The sequence below is a fragment of the Moschus berezovskii genome, chromosome 13 (assembly GCF_049115385.1).
Source record: "Moschus berezovskii isolate FMDL1 chromosome 13, NW_MosBer_1.0, whole genome shotgun sequence".
Taxonomy (NCBI): Eukaryota; Metazoa; Chordata; class Mammalia; order Artiodactyla; family Moschidae; genus Moschus; species Moschus berezovskii.
In genome coordinates, this window is record NC_142472.1 from 55189529 (window position 1) to 55213761 (window position 24233).

General features: G+C 43.8%; 1 long non-coding RNA gene across 5 annotated transcripts in view; it reads right to left on the reverse strand.

Moving 5' to 3' along the window:
- Positions 1–1036: 1036 nt before the first annotated feature.
- Positions 1037–24233, reverse strand: part of LOC129556362 (uncharacterized) — a 30101-nt gene continuing 6904 nt past the window's right edge. For 4 of the 5 annotated variants that reach the window (XR_008685982.2, XR_008685981.2, XR_008685980.2 and 1 more), the window contains 3 exons: positions 18524–18672; positions 17316–17519; positions 1037–16287 (listed from right to left, as the gene is read on the reverse strand). This is a non-coding gene — a long non-coding RNA (uncharacterized LOC129556362). The remainder of the gene's footprint in view (positions 16288–17315; positions 17520–18523; positions 18673–24233) is intronic. The other variant, XR_016038867.1, reaches the window with a different exon arrangement.

The following is a 24233-nucleotide window of genomic DNA, read 5'->3' on the forward strand; positions in this document are numbered from 1 at the left end:
CAAGAAAAGTGAACTAGTGGTGTCCGGGCTCTGTTCTCAGCATTGCAACCTCAGAGACAGAGTGGCGGAAGGGCTGACAGACCCCTAGGAAGTGACTTACGTACTTCTTGGGAAAGCACCCCATCCTTCTCATCACACAGGGCCCAGCCCCCTACTCCTCCCATCACCCCGCACTGCCCACAACTGCCTCCCACCACCCTCCAAACTCAGCACATGCCCTGGCCTCTGCTCTCCTGTAAGTCATGTACCAATGTCTCCAGGACATCTTCAACGGAATATAAATAGCCGTGAGACCTCAGAGTCCCCACCCTTCCTCACGCAGCCTGTCCTGTTGCCCAACTTCTCCATCGTCATCCTTGTGGGCTGTGCCAGTGTCCTCCTGCTTCTGCAAGCTTCTGGCTTTGGTCATTTCTGCCGCCTCTCTGGTTTTCATCACTCGCCAAGGACAGCAGCTTCTTCCTCTGCAGAGCCTGAACCTTTCCCTTCCCCTGAAGCCCATCCAGACCCCTCCTCTAGGCCCTGATAGCTCTGCACCTGCACCTTGGGTCTTTATATCCGCCCCCAGCACACTCCCGCCCTCCCCTCCCCTCCCCTCCCCCACCCCACCCTCAAGACTGGTTTTGAACCACCTATCCCTGGAAAAGACTCTGATGCTGGGAAAGGTTGGGGGCGGGAGGAGAAGGGGACGACGGAGAATGAGATGGCTGGATGGCATCACCGACTCTGTGGACATGAGTTTGAGTGTACTCCGGGAGTTGGTGATGGACAGGGAGGCCTGGCGTGCTGTGATTCATGGGGTCGCGGAGAGTCGGACACGACTGAGCGACTGAACTGAACTGAACTGAACTGATCCCTGGTCTTCTCCACTATCATCTAATCAAGTCAAACTCAACACAGGCCTGCTCAGATCTTCCCCTCAGCAGCTCGTCCACCATCTTCACCCAACCCTCCCTGGTCAGCTTTGTTCGGTTCATAAACATTTTCTGCCTCTGCCCCCACCCCCACCCCAATCCATTCACCTCACCTTCACCTCCAGCCTGTGGACAGGCACCTAAGCCACAGTGATCCTGAGCCACCTCTCTTGTCCAAGCATCAACCCTGCCTTCTTTTCCCTCCCTCTCATTAGGTTGCAATTTGTGACCCAGATTCACTCCACCCCATTATCTTATCATTTCTGACCTTTCTCAGGTTTTGATATAATCAACCTGCATCTTTATAAATATTTTAATAAACTATATATGGATTTCTCTTTCTTTTTACCTAAGTTCCCTTGAGCATGAACTAGGCTGGCTCTTCAGACTCCCAAGTGACTCCGTCGCCCTCACAGCATGTATTATACCATAAATAAACTATGCCATAAATAAATCAGGGCTGAGGAGAGGCAAGGTAACATCACACTGCTTTTCCAGCCAGGATGAGTCCAGTGGGGTCAGGGATGGGAAGGACGAGACTCAGAGGCAGTGGAGCCAGGGTCCAGAGGCTGATGAGTGCCTGAGAAGAGGGTAGAATCTTCTAACAAAACAAGCTCTGATGGTGATCCCTGAGAAGTTTAGGGGTTGTCTCTGTTCAGGTTTGGTGCCGAAGAGTGAGGGAGGGCTCCTCGGGCACTCAGCTAGAGCAGGATGCTGAGGGAGACTGCCCCCTCAGCTACACCCATCCCCCAGGCTGGATGCACAGAGACCCCAAGGAAAGGGAAGCCATAGGAAGGACACCACAGTCTGGTGGGAGCCTCACTGACGCCTGGGGCCGAGGGCCACACTCTGGACTGGGGGCGAGTCCCCGCTCATCGGAGGCCAAAGACACCACGGAACAGATGCAAGGTGCTCTTGTTCCCCACCCTGTCACAGACATAAAATTAGCTGGAGCCAGCCTTCACCATCAGGAGGAAACAGGGTTGAATTGCTGAGCAGGTTTCGCTGGCAGGCTGTGGAACCCTCTCTGTACAATGACGTGCCCATAAGCAGCCTGTACAAACAGGCGGCTTGTCTATTAGGCCCTCTGGGAGGGCAGGGGCTTTGGAGGTGACCTAGTGGGGCCTGTCACTTCAGTGACATTGACCCAGACCCGAGCAGGAACAGGAATGTGGCCAGCAGGAGGGGGCCCAGCACTGGCGCCCACTCCCCTGCCCTCTCCCCTGCCAGGCTTTCCATCACTGGTCACGGGTGCCCAGCGCTTCTCTCCCCTGAAAGTAGGAGATGCCACACTGAGGGTTACAAGAACAGGCAAACTGAGTGAATATGACAGCACTGGCTTACTCCGGGAGTTGGTGACGGACAGGGAGGCCTGGCGTGCTGTAATTCATGGGGTCGCGGAGAGTCGGACACGACTGAGCGACTGAACTGAACTGAACTGAACTAATTCCCAATATCACGCCGATATCAGGATATGCAGAGCCAAAAGAAACTATTTAACATAAAAATCTAGGTGGGGCAGAGGGGCTGAGGGGGTAGGCAGGTCCTTGCCAGACCCCAGGTCGGGGTGACTTGGGGTCAGAAATTGGGCACCAGGAGCTTCCATCCTGCTAGGTGCACAAGTGGAAAGGCCCTGGCCGGGCATCCACGGAGCTAAAGGGTTAAACTTCAGGCAGTCCTCATTCAAACAACATTTGCTTTACCTTTCACAGGACGGGTGTTTCCCTCCCCAAATCATACCCATTCCCATAATCACCTAGCACTTCTTCACAGTTATGGAGAAGTGAATGCAACTTCTTCTTACCTTTTTGTGAATACAGACCTCTCCCCAATACCCCTCAGCTTCTGAGCTAAGAGTAGAAGATGCTGGTGTCGAACGACGGAATCACATATCATCATTCTGCAGTGACTGAAAATTCATTGTTGCATGCGATACTACGTTTCCCCCACAGAATCAACCAGGTGAAGCACGGAAGCAGAGAAATGTATTCAAAAGCATATTATTAATATGAGTAATCTCATAAGCTCATTATGAGTATATTTATTCCAAGTGATAAGTGAAAGTGGATACCTCTTTCTATGGTGTCTAGACAAGCATGCCTGATGTTTCAGAAGTACTTGTTGAATGAAAAGTGTCTCAGTGATTGTAGCTAAATATCTCCTTCAATGTCATTGGGTGGAATAAACTGAAAATTATTCTGTTAATCATACCTGTCATTTACAACCCAAGCTATTGCTGTTTTTACACTATAAGACAAGCATTTTCAAGTCTGTGAACTTAGTTTAACCCGTCAAATTGTTCCTGGCTAGCTCTTAGTGGTGGGGGTTGTGGAGGAGACAGGCAGGTGATAGAGATGCCTGGGGCTTGGGCTTTGAGGAGACCGTCTGCCTGTGCTTATGTCCAAGTTGTCGCTCAGTCGTTCTCAGTCTGTGACTCTGTGACCCCATGGACTGCAGCACACCAGATTTGCCTGTCCTTCACCATCTCCCGAAGTTGGCTCAGACTCATGTCCATCGAGTCAGTGATGCCATCCAACCATCTCATCCTCTGTCTCCCCCTTCTCCTCCTGCCCTCAATCTTTCCCAGCATCAAGGTCTTTTCTAATGAGTCAGCTCTTCGAGTGAGGTGGCCAAAGGATTGGAGTTTCAGCTTCACCATCAGTCCTTCCAGTGAATATTCAGGGTTAATGCAAGTATGTCCAAGTAAAGAGCCATAAGTAAAATCTTGAGCTGTCCAGCCCAGGGAACTAGGAAAGGGCCTGAGGTCGGTGGTGCAATGGACTGAGGCAGGAAGCTGAGGACGGGCAGCCAAGTTGGAGGCCTGTAGTCCTTCCTGCTCACAAACCCCCAGGTCATGACACTTACACAGGGGAGGGTAGCCGGCACCACTTCCTCGCATGGAATGCAAGGAGAGTTAAGTTCTCTGGTGATTTTGTTCAAGAGAGAGTCAAAGGTGACAGTGCTAATAATGACCTAAGGATCATAGGAGGAAGGCATGATGGACCCTGACAGAGACTGACCATTTGTGACCCAACCCCCACCTCCAGATGTTGAAACCTAATCCCCAGGTGATGGTATGAGGAGGTGGGGCCTTTGGGAGGTGATTAGGTCTTGAGGGTATGGTAACCTACTCCAATTTTCTTGCCTGGAGAATCCCCATGGACAGAGGAGCCTCATGGGCTATGATCCATAGGATTGCAAAAAGTAGGACACAACTGAAGTGACTTAGCATGCACGCATGTGGGTCATGAGGAGGGACCCCTCCTAAACAAGATTCATGCCCTTATAAAAGAGACCCTGGAGAGCCCTCTTGCCTTCCACCATGTGAGGACACAGCAAGAAGGTGCCAGCTATGAACCAGGAAGTGGACTCTCACCAGACACTGAATCAGATGGAGCCTTGATCTCGGACTTCTCGGCCTCTAGCACTGGGAGAAAGAAATGTCTATTGTTTATAAGCCATCCAGCCAATGGTAGTTGTGATAGCAGCCTGAATGGGTAAGACAACCCCTTTCACAGGTAAAAAGGTCTTTGTGTGTGGTGGGTAAAGATGGAAGTGGCAGCTGAACCCCTCAGTACATACCCTTGCTCTGTTTTATTTATAATAAATAAATAAATGAGCACTGGATACTTACTGTGCACCGGGCACTCTTCTAAACACTTGGCTCAGGCTAACATGTTTATTCATGATGACCCTGAACCTGGTGAGGTGAAGCTGGGCTGTGGGTGCTTCACAGCTGGGCCAGCTTGTGCCCAGGCCCTGCGTGGCACTGTGCTGAGGGTCAGCAGTGCAGGGTCACAGCGTGCTCCTCGCCCTCTGGCTCTAATCACCTCTGTAACCACCTGACTAAATGTTTGCTCCTTCAGCACCATGTTCTCCAAGATGGCCAAGACTAGCTGTGTGACACTCCCCACCATCTCCAGGACCCAACACAATACCTGGCACATTGTAGGCCTTGGAAAATGAATGGCTGGCTCCGAGGATCTGTTCTATTCATCTGTCATATACATGGAACTGAGCTGAAAACAGGAACAGTCTTAGAATTCATCTTGTTCGGTTGAAATGAACACATTCCAAGTATATGAGACATTTCCAAAGTCTAAAATCATCTAAAAACTCTGGTTTTGCAAAATAGCAATATGAGATATCATCTATTAAAAATGTACTCTTTTTCTAGGCAGTTATGTTAAGTATGTGGCATGCATTTTCTCATTTAATTCTTATCACAACTCCATAAAGTAGATACTACTTTGTCTATTTTTCTTTTTGTTGCCATTTCAAATGTACTAGAATTGGGTTCATTGTAACTGGGTTAATTGGTTCAGGACACATTGTTGTTCCAGGCTTGGCCCTTTTCTGCTCATCTTTTATTCATTTATTCATATTTTAAATAACAAAATAAACTTGCCAATGAACTTAACGCCCAACCCAAGAACCAAAACATGAACAGTAACTTGCGTCCCTCTCTGTACTCCTCCCAATCCATTCTCTTGCCTGCCCCACACACAACCCCAGTATCCTGAGTTTTGCATTTCCTTGTTTTTTTTCCATTGTACGCTCAAATGCTTGATTGCTCGGCTTTCCTTAGATCTGGACTTGATGCAAAAGGTGGCAGGCTTTTGTTCACCAAGCATCACATTCCTTAGCTTCATCCATGCTTTCACAAGTGGCTGAGCTTCATTCATTTTCCTGGCTGTGTGATTTTTTTCTACACATACTTCCGTTGACTGGCATTTCTGTTGCCTTTCTTTTCCTTGCTATTATGAAGGGGTGTTTCTCTCGGGTATGATGTTGATTTTACAGAGGAAGAAATGGAGGCACAGAGAAGTTAAAGAACTCACCAAAGACCTCCCAGCCAGTAAGTGGCTGAACCAGTATCTGAACCTAGATCTTTAGCTCTAAAGCATGTTCTACAACTTCTATAGGCTTTCTCACGAGAAAGAGATAACAGGAGGTAAAGGGCACATTTTCCTTCCTCATTTTACCCCACCCTCACTTTGTCTATAGGAGAAGAAAAACTTGTACGTTGACTTAATTAGCCTTTCAAATAAAATCACTTACCCTCTTGAATCCAGCAGTTATCCACTCCTCCCCATTTCAAAAAAAATTGTTGGGTACAATATTTATCTCAGAGATGACATGTCCAAATAGTTTGGCTTTATACCTTACAATCCCTTTAGCTCTTGGTTTGGGGCCTAAATTCCCTTTACGATAGAATCAATTGCACATGCCTGTATGTTTTTTTTTTTTTTTTTCCCCATCAGAAGTTTTAAAGAAGAAAATGGTAGGAAAATAAAGTAAAATGTTCACTTCTACAGCCTGCTGTTATGTATCTAGAGGCACCTCTTCAGGTTAAAAATAGGTTTTACATGGAAGACAGCTCAGTAAAATAAAAGTTGGTCATATAAACTGCAGACCACAATTTTAAAACAGAAATGATTTTGCTTACCGGTGAAGAAACTTTCCAAAGAGAATGCTTAGTTATTTGGAATTTAGGGGGGAAAAAAAGGAATGAATGCAATATATTTGCATTTATCCAGTTTGCTCTTTGAAAAAAAATAGACGCTGCTGTACTTTGGGCAGTAAACAAGGTAAACCTTGACTTGGTGGAGATGTTACCTGTGGACCAGACTGAGGTCTAGTTTCTAAAATGTCATGCTCTGGCTTCAGAAACCTCACTGGCCCCTGTGCTATCACCCACGCATTCCTCACAACAGACCATGCTATGGGCAACCCATTTCCTTAACAGCTATTTCTCATGTCTGTTTGCAACCTTTCTGGGCATGGGAATTTGAGGGACACAGATGTCCTTACTATTGTTTAAAAATATGAAACAAAAAATGTTTACACTCATGTAACAACTGGACATAAAGTTTAGAAACAGAAGGGAAAAAAATTGAACATACTCTCACCATCCTCAGTCAAACTCCTGCCATTGTTTTTCCCTTTCCTCCTGGCCTGTGTGTGCACACGTTGTCTATAGGGACAAACAGGGATGTGTCTATAGTTCCCTGTGCTGCAGATCTTGAGACAAAGTAGTCATGCAAAGGTAGTTTATTTGAGGAGTGCAGACAATACCACTGGGGGCATGCGGAATCCATACAGTGAAGGAGAGAAGCCAATAAAGAGCACACTTATCAAGCGATAGAAGCTAATCCCCAAGGAAATTTGGGAACACAGTGCTAAGCATGCAGCTCAAAGGGGTACTGGAGGTAGGGCAATTATACATCGACTGCCCGTGGCCACTGCTTAAGGACTGGTGCGGGGTGGAAAAGAGGAGGTAATTTTTCAACTGTGTGTATGTCCATAATTGGGGGTGCTTGGGGAAGAGCTCCCCAATTCAATTCCAGCCACCAGGCTGAAAATTGGTTAGAACAACTGAAAACCCTAGAAGACATGGGTGGACCCAGTGTCTCCTCTATGGCTCTGTTCACTTGACATTCATTACGACACTAGACTTCCTTGTTGCTACAGTCTTATACCCTTATAAGATTAGTTTCCACATAACATTTCATAATGGAATCATAATCTATTCCTCTGATAGAGGATATTTACATTACTTCAAAATAGAACAGGTGAGGGACTTCCCTGGGGGTCTCTGGCAGTCCAGTAGTTAAGATGCTTTTTCCAGTGTAAGAGGGCATGAGTTCCATCCCTAGTCAGGGAACTAAGATCCCATGTGCAGTGCAGCAAAAGAACAAAAAAGGAAGAAAGAAAAGAAAAACGGAACAAGTGAGTTGGCAACAAATAGCTAACTTATTTCTGTCCAAGCTCTCAAAGCTGAAGCTGTGTACCAGGGGGAAATATGTGTTCTTAAAGAAACTAGAAGTTCTCTGGTCAAACAAGCCAAGTAGAACTCCTCAGATGAAGACAGCTGAGAGAATCACGACCAAGGAGCCCATGCTCTAAATCGGATGTACTGTTATTTAGAGTGACTCTTTAATTGTTGGTGTTCTGGTGATAGCTGTACTTTGTTCTTCAAGATGTCTAAGGTCTATAAATTTCATATATGAACACATTGTACTGGGGCTGTGATAGTTGGGAAACACAAGCTATTAAATCATTTGGTACCAGCAAGTAACACTGAAACGAGAGACCTTGAGGGCTGTGGTTGGCCCCCAAGTGGATGAGCCATCTTGGGGCAGCCACACGTATCTCAGTGTCTCACCTGAAAGCCAAGGTGTGTGGCAAATAACGTCTGAAGCTTCTCCTATAGTCATCACCACCCTCCCCCTTCTTCTGTACTAGCACTATTCTGATTTTCTGGAGATACCAGGTGGAGAGGCCCTTTTCTTGAGGTAAGCAGTCCTGACACAACCCGAGGGGAAAGTCCTGATTGGCTGGAGCCACCTCTAGTAATTCCTTTCTTCTCAGCCACATACTCACTTCCCCAGCTTCCTCTGAAGTTAGGAAAGTGATGGTCATTCAGCCATGTCCAACCCTTTGCAACCCCATGGACTGTAGTCTGCCAGAATCCTCTGTCCATGGGACCTCCCAGGCAAGAATACTGGAGACGGTTGTCATTCCCTTCTCCAGCGGATCTTCCCAACCCAGGGATTGAACCCATGTCTCCCGCGTTGCAGGCATACTCTCTACCATCCGAGTCATGAGGGAAATTAGGAAAAGGCCAACTTAAAAAAAATTAAATCACACATGATGTAACATTTTCCACATGCCCCTCTTTAAGTACTTCATGTATATTTCAACATGTAATTCTCACAACCACCCTGGGGCTAAGCATACTATTATCATCCCTTTTACCAAGGAGGAAACTGTGCCCCAGAGAAGCCAAGATGTAACATTTTCCACATGCCCCTCTTTAAGTACTTCATGTATATTTCAACATGTAATTCTCACAACCACCCTGGGGCTAAGCATACTATTATCATCCCATTTACCAAGGAGGAAACTGTGCCCCAGAGAAGCCAAGTGAATTTCCCAGGATCACATGACTGGTAACCCCGGCTCATTTCCAAGATCAATGCTTCTTTGTCATATGAGGAATATCCAGGTTTGTCTTTAGGTAACCAGGAGCCCATCCAAATATGTACCTGAATTAGCAAAGGCTGTTCTATGGAGACACTAGTTTCCCACACCACCTTCCTCACCACTGAGAAGTCCCACAGGAGTCACCTCCCAGCTTTGAAGGATCAAAATTCGTAGTTTCTCGGAGGGGCCTCACAACTGATTATGAATATCAAAGTCACGTTCCTGAAAGGGAGGAATGCTTAATCCCCTTTTCCCCACCCTATTAAGGTTAGGTTGTGTGGGTTAGACTGCTGGCAGAACTGCCTTCTCTAGTTCTTCCCTCTGTCTCACAGGTGCAAGTGCACATGTGCATGTGTGCACACACACAGAGACACACAGACACCGGGCACCGTATCAGTGGTGCTTCAGGACACTCTTCTCTATGCTTGTTCCTCAACTTCCTACTTGGAGAAACTTCCTCAAACCTCACCCCAACCTGCTCTCAGATCCTGAGGTCACTGACTTGTACTTTCTCTTCAGGTTTTCTGTTGACTCTCACTTGTTGGTCCATGACACACCACAATCCTTCATGCAAAAAGGATGGGCTCTTTTTCAAAGAGTCCTTATTTTCCATCTTAGCAGCTGGCTGACACCATTCCCAAGTCCACAGGGTCTTTAGGTCCCAGATACTTTGACCCCGACCTCCAAAAGGAGCAACTTTGGCTGAAGCATCAAAGACTCAGGCAGTATCTTTAACTGTCGGTTGTCAGCAACATGAGGCTCTCCAGCGAGCACAGCTCATTCTTCATCCTAGGTCCAGGTCATCAAGCCATGGTACTGGAGGATATGACTTGAGGTTTTATTTGAAGAACCATCCTTGGTTCTCTTTGATAAGAGTGGCCGGAACACTGGTTATAGGAAAACATTGTCTTGGAGTTCAAATTGGAGAAGGCTGTATTACAGAAACTGTAACCCTTCAGCTTAATCTGCCCAGGACACAGCCAAAAGCATTCAGAGAATAAGTTCAGGAAGAAGCCCTAAGAGTCATCATGAATTCATGAAGAACAAATCAGTCCTGGCTGACCTTGCCTTCACTCTTGAGAGGACTGGTAAATGAGGAAAGCAAGTCTTTAGCCTCACTCCCCGTACAATCAGTGGGAGGGTGGTGGAGGTATAAATTGACCCCCAGGGATTAGACATATACTCAGTCTATATTAATCTGTTCTCTGCCTCTTGAAATATAAAAGAGAAAACTTTAAATTGGGAAATTGTTACATCTGAATACTCAGAGGGCTGTTTGTGTAGAAAAGGATTAGATTTCCAAGGGCAGAACCAGGAGCAGTGTGTGCAAACCACAGGGAGGCAGTCCTGTGTACCACAGAGGGAAAAAACAGTGCATGCTTAGAGCAGAGCTTCTTAAACTGAGTCATGTATAGACCCTCATACAGAAAAGAACATTGTTCAAATCCCCAGGGTTTACAAATATTTTTCTATAATGTCTCTCTTCTTTTTTATTGAAGTGTAGCTGATTTACAATGTTGATGTACAACATACTGATTTGATATTTTTATAGATTATACTCCATTTAGTTATTACAAAAGAAGGGGCTGTGCTTGTGGGTTAGACTGCTGGCAGAACTAAAATAATTCTCTGTGCTGTACAATGTATTCTTGTTTATCTACTTTATATGTAGTAGTTTGTATCTCCTAATCTCATACCCCTATCTTGCCCGTTCTTCCCCTTCTCTTTCCCCATTAGTAAGCACTAGTTCACTCTATCTGTGAGTCTATTTCTGTTTGGGTATATACATTTACTTCTTAGTTTCCATGTATAAGTGATAACATAGAGTACTCGCCTTTCCCTGACTTGTTTCACTAAACATTATGCTCTCTAGGTCCATTCACGTTGTTGCAAATGGAAGAATTTCATTCTCTTTTTAAATGGTTAAGTAACATTCCATTGTAGATACAAACATACCACATCTTCTTCATTCATCTGCTGATGGAAACTTAGGTTGCTTCCGTATCTTGGCTGCTATAAACACTGGGGAGCATCTATCTTTTCAAATTATGTGTTTTCATTTTCTTTAGGTATATACACAGGAATGAAATCACTGGATCATACAGTAGTTCTATTTTTATTTTTTTGAGGAACCCCCTTACTATCTTCCATAGTGGCTGCACCAACAGTATATAAATGTTCCTGTTTCTCTACATCCTTGCCAATGTTTATTTGTGGTCTTTTTGATGACAGCTACTCTGACAGGTGTGAGGTGGTATCTCATCGTGGTTTTGATTTGCATTTCCCTGGTGACTAGAGATATTGAGCATTTTTTCATGTGGCTGTTGGCCATCTGTATGTCTTCTTTGGAAAAACATTTATATAGGTCTTCTGCTTGCTTTTTAATTGGGTTGTTTTTTTGATATTGAGCTGGATGAGGTATTCATATATTTTTTATATTAACCTCTTAATAGTTATAGCATTTGAAAGTATTTTCTCTATGAAAGTGAAAGTCATTCAGTTGTGTCCGACTCTGTGACCCAGGCCAGAACACTGGAGTGGGTAGCCTTTCCCTTCTCCAGGGGATCTTCCCAATCCAGGGATCGAACCCAGGTCTCCCACATTGCAGGCAGATTCTTTACCAGCTGAGCCACAGGGAAGTCCAAGAATATTGGAATGGGTAGCCTATCCTTTCTCCAGTGAATCTTCCCGACCCAGGAATTGAAGCAGCGTCTCCTGCGTTGCAGGTGGATTCTTTACCAGTTGAGCTACCAAGAAAGCTATTTTCTCTATAGCATTTCTTAATTATGGGCATACAACTAGGTTTAAGTCCTTATACTTACAGTTAAACAAATTTACAAATTAAATTAATGAACTACATTTACAAATGTATAAGTTAAATGCAAAAAATTACAATGTCAATAATATTGATGTTGTTTGCTGAAACAAAATCACCCTTCGGGACATGAATATGGTACCAATGATGGTTTTTATCTTGGAGGTGTAGGCCACTGCACAATTTGTGATGACTCAAACAAAACCTACTTCTTTTTCTGAACCACAGACAAACCTCCATTAGTGAGGCAAGCTGTCACTTTTCTTCACTAAAATTAACAACACTTGTTGCCTGTTCAGTCCAGGTCTGTTTTTTACTTACGAGTTCCAAACAAAGTTGAATTAGTCTCATGACACATAAACAAAAGTACCACTGAAAATATCTTTGGTGGTCCTCAGGTAAAAAGGGATCCTTGCATTTGTCAAACACCCTAGGCTTCAGGGAGGGATGGATTGGGAGTCTGGGATTAGCAGATGCAAACTATTATATGTAGAATAGATAAACAACAAGGTCCTACTGTATAGCACAGGGAACTACAGTCAATATCCTATGATAAACCTAACGGAAAAGAATATGAAAAAAATGTGTATATATGTGTAACTGAATCATATCACTGTAGAGCAGAAATTAACACACTGTAAATCAACTATACCTCCATAAAATAAATTAAAAAATAAAACCTCTAGAATGTACAACACAAAGAACAAACCCTAGTACAAAGTATGGACTTTAATAATAATGCCTGACGTTGGCTCAACAAACATGCTACACTAATGTAAGATATTAGTCATATGGAAACTGGAGGTGGAGGAGTCAGTGGGTATGTCTATACTTTTCACTCAATTTCCCTGTAAACCTAAAACTGATCATAAACAGAAAGTTTACTAAGTAGAAAAAATGGTCACTGTAGCATGTTTACATATTCTCTTTCAGTTGTTGTCCAAATGAAAAGACAAAATTTTGCACATCTCGTTTAGAACTTGTAGCCCTCCAAGAATATGTTTGAGTGTTCCAGGCTCCTCACCATGGTTCAAGAAGTGCTAAAATCAGGGGTTCGGGAATGGAGTGGGATATTCTGAAAAGCCATTAGAACTCTTTCTTCAAAGTGACCCAGAAAATGTCTTGAAGGTCGTCTTTCAAAGATGTTCTTCTGGGGATACTTGTATTTGGAGAGAGGTTAGAACACATGATCTCTAATTCCAAGATTATATAATTTTAGTTTTTATGAAGATTTAACCCTCAATTAATTTGCTTTTCGTTCTATTTTTCACAGACTGCAGTGGCCCAATGCCAGAACAATAACGTGCTTGAACTTCTAGCTTTCTAAGTCTTTCTCCTAATTCCCACAAGCCTGTCCAAATAGCAACAATTTCATCTAGGCCAACCAATTGTCAATTTTTGGTCCTGGGAAAGAATAATAAACCCCACTTCATTCCAGCAAACCCAGATCACATTCCTTTCCGATGGCTTATCGCATTCCACTCCGAGCTGAGTTCCACAGTTCTAGCTGCACTTGACATCTCTGGGCAATGCTCTTCCTAACTTTCTCTTAGAGAAACCCTAGAAAACCTTTATATTCGTTATTCTCTATGGAAAATATTTCCTTCCAGGAATCTGAGGCTAGGATAGATTTATAAAGTAATTCGAAACTTTTTAATCACGTTATTGAATTCACATGTGTACATCTTTGTTTAGTTTTAGCAAACAGCAATGGCATGTTAGAAGCTGGAACATCTTTTGCATTGAGAAAGTAAAAAAACCTTTTGCAAAGTGTTCACTGCATCTGAATATTGAATTTTTTCAACTGGGGTAGAATAGTTTTCCATTTGAAAATAAGTAAGAGGGATCCTAGTCATAAGCATGGGTGTCTGAGGGAGGAGTAGACACCCACAATTTCTGGCTCCCGTCTCTCTCCTGTCACATTACATCAGACTGCTCACACTTCTGATGTGATTTCCAGCAAGGATGGCTGGCTGAGGCACGGCTTTTCAACACCACCTACCGTCTGCCCCGAGAACTGCATTAGCATCTCAGATGTCCTTGTCTGGAATCCATGATGGATTCGACTCTCCCAATCGCAGGAAGAGATGTATTGGAATAAAAAGAAAGAATAAAATGGAAGAGGAAGTGAACAGTCAAAGATTCCGGGGAGTAAGCCTGAAAAATGAGGCAGCAAGGAAAACCTGTCTCTATTTTGATATTTCCAAAAGGGAACCCTTATTTATAAGAGGTTACAATCAAACTCAACTAGGGATGAGTGATGTTTCCAGTGTAGTAAGATCTAGTAATTACTCTCAAGTTGAATTAAAAGCAGTCATTTGATAACGCACCCATTGAAGGATGAAAACATCCTTCTTTTAATATTGCTATCCCAGTGTGTTCCCTGTCTGAAAGCTATCACAAGGTATTTTTGAACACAGTAACAAGTTAAAAGAAAGACAAAATATGCCTCCCTAAAGTGTTGAGACTCTTCTTTTTTCACTTGAGTGGTAATTTTTTTTTTCATACTTTCACCAGTTTCAGGAAAGGGTGGGTTAGAGTCAGGGGCTTCCTGAAAGTTTTCAGAACAAAAATTCTAATTCAGTGTGTTCAGAGGGGCCCCGTGAGAATCGTGTTTTGGAACATACCGACCCCATGTGGTATTATCTTTGCCAACTTTGCAGTTTTGTGTGAGATTTATTTTTAATCTTTAACAAAGCATGCCTGTGTTTATCTTATGAAAAAAGTGTAATCATTTAAAACAAAACTTTTAAAAATAATTAAATATACAATGAATGCTGAAACATAAAAGTCAGACAGAATGTTACCTTAACAAGAAAGAGCTTCCTAAAGATCAAAGGATTGCTGTTTGTTTTATTTGCTTAAGTAACCAGTACTTTCACTTTAAGGGATTCGGTGGCTATTTGAAGGAGGCTAGGTCTCCAGTGCCCAACCCCCACCAAGATTAAGGCTTCCCACCCCTCACATTGAGAGCTGGGAACTTTACTTATTGATACTAAAAATATATTCTTCATGTTTAGAATGGAATGCTGAGATTTGATTGAAGACAGTACATGAATCAAGCGAATGGCATTTGGGGGGGCATGTCTTTCAATCTTATTTAGAAGTTTTGGGGAAAGACCATCTTTTGAGCTTTCATATGTGTGTGTGTGTGTGTCTCTGTGCGCGCGCCCATATGTCATCATTGCGGCACTGAGGAGTGCAGTGCTTCCGAGTGCAATGCACCTCTTATATTGCTGATTTTAATGCTAGCTTCAATAAAGGAGGGAAGAAATGGGCTTTAGAGCATGAATGTCTTTTTTTCCTCTAAGGACCTTCAGATTTGGGTTTTAAGTCAGTGATACTAGCTAAGTCATTTGTGGACTGACATGTGAGAACAGGATGAGATGGAAATACATTCTCAGTTCACTTGGTGGTGGCCTGTAAGAGGTGGGTTTGTGTAATGGTAGTCCCTCCTTCTATGAGGCCACGGTAATCAGCCAAAGCAACCTTAGATGGTGCAATATCTGGTTGTTCCCAGTCAGCTATCAGGTGAGCACTATTAAATGCTGCATAAACACCACTCAAAGAGAAATGATGGTTGTTTTCATTTGTCTCCTATGTGTCCCCTCCAAACAGCTTCAAAATCTTCGCTACATTTTATGAAAACTTTCAACCAATACTTATTTTGCATGTGGCTAGATTGTGATTTCTGGGGGTTTTTAAAGGGCATTGTGGCTGAATTTTCTACCCAGGAAGTATAGCAAAATGCTGACCTGAGCTCTAGAACCTGACAAACTGATTCTGTCACTGATGTATGACAGTCAGTGCAGTGAAGGTTTCTAAGTCTTAATTCGCTCATTTGCAAGATGGCAATTATTAATAATGTCTAATTTGAAAGGTTTGAACACAGGTAGAAGTCTCAACGGAGAGGGCAATGGCACCCCACTCCAGTACTCTTGCCTGGAGAATCCCATGGATGGAGGAGCTTGGTAGACTGCAGTTCATGGGGTCGCTAAGAGTTGCACATGACTGAGCAACTTCACTTTCAGTTTTCACTTTCATGCATTGGAGAAGGGAATGGCAACCCACTCCAGTGTTCTTGCCTGGAGAATCCCAGGGATGGGAGAGCCTGGTGGGCTGCTGTCTATGGGGTCGCACAGAGTCGGACACGACTGAAGCGACTTAGCAGCAGCAGCAGAGGTCTCAACACAGGGTCTGGCATTATGTGGGAATTGTTTTAAGGAAGGATATGTATCCAAGACCCTAAATCAATTACCAGAAGCCAAATCAATTACCAGAAGGTTGAGGGAATCTCACACCATCTTTTTTTTTTATTTTTGCTTTTTGGCCAAGCCATTCAGTCAACCAGGGATCAAACCCACACCTACTGCAGTGGAAGAAGGGTCTTAACCACTGGATCGCCAGGGAAGTTCCCCACACCACCCCTCTCTTTTCACCTTGGTTCCTTTCTGCTACCATCTCACAGAATGATCTGGAAGTTCTTCTCAGTAGGATGTTCCTCAGCAGGCAGTCCACAGGCTCATGCTGTGAGGGTGGAAGGAAGAAGGTCCTGAAGCAAAGACAGTGACCCTGACAAATGCAGACAGGACAGAATATTTATGCTGCAGAGGGCTTGTCTGTTGTTGTTGGTTCAATCATTCTTCAGAACCCTACACGGGACTGAACTTAATTGCAGTGTGCAATAACTATCCCAGGACTCCAGGAAATCTTACAGAAAACAAATCCTCTCACGGTTGGGAGAGCTATAATGCAAATATTCCAAACATCAGATACTCCCCAAATCATGGTTTAGGAATGCACTGGATCAGCAAATTACTTTGTTTTGCTTAGTTTAATGGGCGGGAGAATGGCAGAATGGTGAAGTGAGGAAGTGCGGTTGTTACAGTTTTAAAAATTACTTCATGGTATTGTTACTAATAATTGCTTGATTGTTGGTTGACACCTAATAACTACAAACCCATCAGAACTGGAAAGGTAGATCGTATGTATGAGAGATAATAAAAGCAAGTTTTAAAAGTACTGAAGACAGGGCAGGGGGCTAGTACTTTTAAAAGGGAGGAAGTAAGACTCATTATTTGGGGTAGGCTAATTGTTATGTCAGGTTTCCCAAGAGAGTTGTTTTGGTTTGCAAAAAGACTTGAGCTTGGATCCTATCAAATAAAGGCTTTTATTTAAGTTTCCAAATGACTGAATAAGTGATTTTCTAAACCCTTCATTTCATCTACAGCATGACGAACATGAATATATGGACTGAGTCTACAGTGCTTTTCCTAATGTTGATCTCACAGCTCCTTTTCAATTTTGGATTCAGAGAAGTCCTAGCCTGAGTATGGCTGGCTCAATGAAGTTAGATGGCTCTGTGGGCCCTGTCATCTCTCTACTGGAATGTTTTTTATAGTCACATCCTGAACTGCAAAATTACTGATGAGTAGACACCTGTAGCCCCAATCCCGTAACTCTACCACAAAAATAGGATTTCAGACTCTTTCAATATGAACATTATCTAGAGAAAACTATATCTAGGTCTTCCCTGACAAGTTACATGATTCAGTGCTTTGTTTCTATAAACTAAAGTTAGAAACTCAAGAGTGACTCACTTTTCTTTTTTGCATGCATCTAAGTGAACAAGGAAGTCACACTGCTTCTGGTGTTGCTTTCTTTACAAGGAAAAAAAAACTTGCTCTTTCTTGAGCATCCTTTTTAGGTCAGCAATTTTGAAGTGCAGGACTTATTGGTGTCCGAGCGGAAAGGGCTGATGTTCTGATTTATCACGACTCCCTCCAAGTGGAGTTCTTCCATGGCTGGAGAAAGGAAAACATTTGTTGTACTAATACTGAATGTGCTTCCTGTGTAAAATAACCTTTCACTCTGTGGAGAGCCCCCATTTTAATGACTGGGATATAGTAGAAATACAAGGGGAAATCCAAATGCCCCAGTAGCAGCCACTCTCCTCCCTGGTAGGTCAGGTTGCAACCCTCTGAGGGACAGAAATGGTTGCTTGGGAAGCATTCGAGGCTTCTCTTTCTCCTATTTTAAGATATGACCATTTTGACTGTTTAAAAATGTGTGTGACATTCTGACCCATTAAGGAGCCTGGGCTATGTCAATCGGGGGAATGGGGTGGGTAGACTGGGGAATTCTGGCATTCACACATTTGTAGTGAGGACGGGAGGGACTCTTGTCAACTGGAGAACCAGCTCTCAAACCCAGGCCAGACTGCAGCTTCCTGCATCTCCCTATCTTATGATACAAATATGACTGAGTCTACTCAGTCTACCCCAGTTCTACTGCTCAGGGTAACTGCCCTGAGCACTGAAACGATTCTTCCTACATAGAACCTGAAATGGGATTCCCTACAATGAATGAGATGAAAACATGGGAGTAATCAACTAAAGAAACAAGCTTTTCAAGCATATGTGAGTTTTTGCAATGAAGTTGTTATTTAGTCACCAAGTTGTGTCTGACTCTTTGCAACCCCATGGACTACAAAGATAGCTCACCAGGCTCCTCTGTCCATGGAAATTCCCAGACAAGAATACTGGAGTGGATTGCCATTTCCTTCTCCAGAAGATCTTCCCAGACCAGGGATTGAACCTGCATCTCCTGCACTGGCAGGCAGATCTTTATCACTGAGCCACCAGGGAAGCCCTTTGTAGTACAGTAGCCCAGCTCTTTAGGAGCTGTATGAAAATGTCTATGTGATAGGGAAGAGAGGTTAAACACACACTTTCAGAGCTTCCCCAGACTGTAGGCTCTGTGTGTCCTCCTGCAGCACAAGATCATGTTCTGTCCCAGAAAGCCACACCTGAATAATGCAGTTGGCATTCTTAGAATGCATTTAGCAGTGGATGAACAGGAGCGCTTTCCACAGGTCCATCAATGGCGTCTCTGCTTCTGGCTGGCTTGCAGATTGCTCCTTCTTAAGACATGTCTTCTTTTTAAAAGACAGCTGAGCTGGTTGGAAGACAGAAGAAAGAAAATCAGCTGTTTTGATCTATCATTCTCTATCTCATTCTCTCCTTCCTCTTCTTTCCTGCTTACACTTGCAACTCCTTCAGGCCAGATTTTCTAATTAACCTTGATTTTCATTTCTTTTGCCTCCTCCTTCCTAAGAATGAATGATATATTTCAAACATAATGACTCAAGAAGCATGTATGTTTCAGATGTCTTTGACTGCATTTCTGGTTCCTAAGAATTAACTTAGGAACCAGAGTTCAGTTCAGTTCAGTCGCTCAGTTGTGTGCCTCTCTGCAATCTTACGAATGGCAGCATGCCAGGCTTCCCTTGTGGTACTTGTCCAGTTAAGTCTGACAAGCTATGGCATAGTAGAATAAACACTGTTTGGTACTTTTAGTAGGTATTTGATATTAGTTTGTCTTTTTAAAGATTGATCTGTAGGTCAGCTACAGGTTTTTGATTAAAAAGAAAATTCTTAAATCAAATTTATCAATATTTTCAAAGATAAATAGATTTCTTCACATACATGTTTCGAAATGACCACTAGTTGTTTGAAATGTTACTGAGCACTTACTCTGTTACAATGCTTGTGGCACTTCACAGAGAAATAAAGGATCACATTTTGATTAATTTTAGATGCAACTGAGTACCTGACTAAAGAATATACATTAAGCAAAAAGGGAATTATTTTCTTCCTATACACGAAGCCTGGTGGTGGTGGTGATTTAGTGACCAAGTCAACCCCATGGACTGTAGCCTGCCAGGCTCTTCTGTCTGTGGGATTTCCCAGGCAACAATACTGTAGTGGGTTGCCACTCCCTTCTCCAAGCATGAAGCCTAGAAGTAGGCAATTCAGTGCTCAGTGAGGTTATTAAGGACTTAGATTCTTTCTCTTCTACTTTTCCATTCTTTTGTTTGTAATCTCATGATTTCAAGATGATTCTCACAGGTCCGGATCTCATAACTGTGTTCAAATGAGGTGGTGGCTGAGGGAAGGACAGGTCAGGGTAAATGTGACTATTTTTTAAGAGTGTCGTCCGTGTTTGAGCAAACTGCAGGAGACAGTGAAGGTCAGGGAAGCCCTGCATGCTGCAGTCCATGAGGCTGCAAAGAGCTGGACATGACTTAGTGACTGAACAACAACAACTTCCGTTTTATCACAGAAATATGCCCAACAAATCCAAGGCATGATACACAAAAAGGTACATTCATACCAAGGTACTTTGTAGTCAAAAGACAAAGAAAAAAATCCTAAAAGCAGTCAGAGGGAGAAATAGATTATTCACAGAGGAAAAACAGACTTTGGGCACATTTATAAAAAGCAACATGGATTTCAGAAAGCACTGGAATAGTACCTTCAAAATGCAGAGAGAAAGTGACAACCGAATTTTCTATAACCAACAAACTAGCTTTCAAGAATGATGGCGGAATAAAAACATTTTCCGACAGACTACAAAATGAGTGTTAACTATCACTCAGAGAAACTTCTACAGGATATACTTTAGGATGAAGAAAACTCACAGCAGAAAGAAGGTGAGAGATCCCAAACAGTGAAGAAAATGATGATACATGGATAAAGCTATAAAATCACCCCGTCAAATAACAATGATGCCTTAATTATAGGGTTTGGAAATAATATAGAATCAAAATGCTAGTAGAAAAAAAACGGCATCGCATACCCGCCGCAGCCTGACTTCCAGCCCAGCCAGCGCACCTCGGCCAGTAAGCTGGGCGCGCTCTCACTGGGCTCCTTCAACAAGCCCAGCTCCAAGGACAACCTGTTCGGCCAGAGTTGCCTGGCTGCGCTCTCCACCGCCTGCCAGAACATGATCGCCAGCCTCGGGGCCCCCAACCTCAACGTGACCTTCAACAAGAAGAACCCTCCCGAGGGCAAGAGGAAACTGAGCCAGAACGAAACCGACGGCGCGGCCGTAGCCGGCAACCCGGGCTCGGATTACTTCCCAGGAGGGACTGCTCCTGGGGCTCCAGGGCCCGGAGGCCCGTCGGGGACCAGTAGCAGCGGCTCTAAAGCCTCTGGGCCGCCCAATCCGCCCGCCCAGGGGGACGGCACTAGCCTCTCCCCCAACTACACCCTGGAATCGACGTCGGGGAACGATGGCAAGCCGGTCCCCGGGGGCGGCGGCAGGGGACGGGGGCGCAGAAAAAGGGACAGTGGTCACGTGAGCCCCGGGACCTTCTTCGACAAATACTCGGCGGCGGCGGCGCCGGACAGCGGGGGCACGCCTGGTGTGAGCCCAGGGCAACAGCAGGCGCCGGGCGCAGCCGTCGGGGCCAACTCGGGAGAGGCGCGCGGGGCGCCTACGCCTCACGAGAAAGCGCTCAGGTCGCCGTCGTGGGGGAAGGGGGCCGAGCTGCTCCTGGGGGACCAGCCAGACCTCATGGCGTCCCTGGACGGTGGGGCCAAGTCGGACGGTAGTTCCCCGCACGTGGGCGAGTTCGCTTCCGACGAGGTGAGCACGAGTTATGCCAACGAGGACGAGGTGTCTTCCAGCTCCGACAACCCCCCAGCCCATGTGTGGATCACAATAAACTGTGGAACATTCTGAAAGAGATGGGAATCCCAGACCACCTGACCTGCCTCTTGAGAAACCTGTATGCAGGTCAGGAAGCAACAGTTAGAACCGGTCATGGAACAACAGACTGGTTCCAAATAGGAAAAGGTGTACGTCAAGGTTGTATATTGTCACCTTGCTTATTTAACTTATATGCAGAGTACATCATGAGGAACGCTGGGCTGGAAGAAGCACAAGCTGGAATCAAGATTGCTGGGAGAAATATCAATAACCTTAGATATGCAGATGACACTACCCTTATGGCAGAAAGTGAAGAGGAACTCAAAAGCCTCTTGATGAAAGTGAAAGAGGAGAGTGAAAAGGTTGGCTTGAAGCTCAACATTCAGAAAACAAAGATCATGGCATCTGGTCCCATCACTTCATGGGAAATAGATGGAAAAACAATGGAAACAGTGTCAGACTTTGTTTTTTTGGGCTCCAAAATCACTGCAGATGCTGATTGCAGCCATGAAATTAAAAGACGCTTGCTCCTTGGCAGGAAAGTTATGACCAACCTTGATAGTATATTAAAAAGCAGAGACATTACTTTGCCGACCAAGGTCCGTCTAGTCAAGGCAATGGTTTTTCCCGTGGTCATGTATGGATGTGAGAGTTGGACTGTGAAGAAAGCTGATCGCCGAAGAATCGATGCTTTTGAACTGTGGTGTTGGAGAAGACTCTTGAGAGTCCCTTATACTGCAAGGAGATCCAACCAGTCCATTCTAAAGGAGATCAATCCTGGATGTTCATTGGAGGGACTGATGCTAAAGCTGAAACTCCAATACTTTGGCCACCTCATGCGACGAGTTGACTCACTGGAAAAGACTCTGATGCTGGGAAAGGTTGGGGGCGGGAGGAGAAGGGGACGACGGAGAATGAGATGGCTGGATGGCATCACCGACTCTGTGGACATGAGTTTGAGTGTACTCCGGGAGTTGGTGATGGACAGGGAGGCCTGGCGTGCTGTGATTCATGGGGTCGCGGAGAGTCGGACACGACTGAGCGACTGAACTGAACTGAACTGAACTGAACTGAAGTAGGAAGGAGGTAATAGGAATAAGGCATTCAAAGGTCTGTACTTTGTTCAAGAGGGTAAAACACTGACTAACTGAAGACATTAAATTACACATTTGATGAGTCATACACCTTACTAAATTACACATACACTCTATGTACATTAAAATTCTAGGACATCCCACAAAATACTAAAAAAGGTAATAAGTGCTGAACTAAAAGGGAAGAAATGGAGTTAAGAGGAAAAAATTAAAAAATGAAGCTTAATCTAAGAAAAATTCAAGGAGATTAAAAAATATATAGAAAAAGTAAGAGTTAACAGAATTCATAACGTAAGATGGCAGAGATGGAATACACGCTGGAAGACTACGACAGTGTTCCTAAAGTAAGGTGAAAGCTCCCAAAGACGGTGAACGAGATTTACAGACGAAAAAGCTGAAAAAGCTAAGGAAAGGCACATGTGCAAACAAGTGCAACAATGTGCTCCAGCTGCAGTGAAACAAGTATGAGTATGTTATGGGGCACGAAGGATCTCCTCTGCCTGAAGCGGGGAGAATGGGGCGGTGGAGCAAGTCAGGCAAGACTTCACAGAGGAGGTGATGCTGACCTGAGATGGTGAAACAGAGCATGCCAGAAAGAGGGGAGAGCAAGAATAAAAGTGCAGGGGCATGAAAGCAATGACATTTTCAGAGAATTCCAAGTAATTTAATATGACTGAAGTAAAGGATTTAAGAATGAGGTTAGCAGTCAGATCACAGAAGGCCTGTTTGCCATTGGACAGAGTCTGGAATTAATCCTAGAGGCCAGGAATGAGAAGCAAGTGAAGTGCTTTGAGGAGGGAAGTCACAGATTTGAATTTTAGGGCACAAAACGTCTTTGACAGTAGCAGAGAAGATGGTCTGGAATAAGGCAACGAGTTCTTCTTATGGCTCAGGCAATGGGTAATTATTTGTTAACTATGATACTCTACTTCTCATGAGATTTCACTGTGGTATTTGAGAAATAATACTTTCCTTTCTCACTGACATAAAGGCATCTTAAGGAGAATGATAAACAAACAAGGTCTTTTTTTCCCCCTCTAAACTCCATTGTGTAAACTTAGTTGTACACTCTAATAAATGGAGTGAGGCTGAATAGCCTTTGGCATCAATCCCAGAGACTAAAACAGTGAGAAAACAACAAAACATGGAACATAATACCTATCCATAAATCCAATTGTATGGTTAGGTCTACGGCGCATTTTAAGAGTTATGATTTCCCTGGCAAAGTACCAAAAAAATGTACCTTCAAAAATTACTCAGAACAGCCACTTGGCATCCAACCACACTGACAGAATGAAAAATATTGAGTAAAGAGCCTACGTGTAATTCCCCATTCTTGAAGAAGTAAAGGAAGGGTGTTTTCTAAGGCTTCAGAATGACATATTTTATTAAATAATAACAAGGTCATGAAAAAAGCCAAGAGGAAACTTCCCAGCTCACGTAGAAAATGGAGTCACTCTATTTTCTTTACAACGATAAACATATTCTGTCTTACAAGGGAATGTCTCAGAGCCAATGTGTTCACAGTGGTTAACTCTGTTCTCCATTCCTTTTCGCCTTATATTGTTTTCTAATTTTCTACAATGAGCATGCATTGCTTCTAGAAGGAAAGAGAGTCAAATAAACCAATCATATAGAGTGACTTAGGCTGTCTTTTTCAGCTTTTAGATTCTAAATCAGCTTTTAGATTCCAAATAAGATAAATATAAACTGCTTCTGAGATAATCTTCTAGTATGCTTTGAATATACGCAAATTTTCTCTCAAATTTTTGTCCTCAGGGAATAAATTTTCCAGCTTTCAAAAATATTAAAACTTCCCCTCTCAGTTATTCATGACAGTGGAGGGGAACACTGACACTACTATCCAAAAGCAGAATCTAAACAGAAAACATTAGGCACACAGGCATAATATATCAGGCTTTGTAAGGC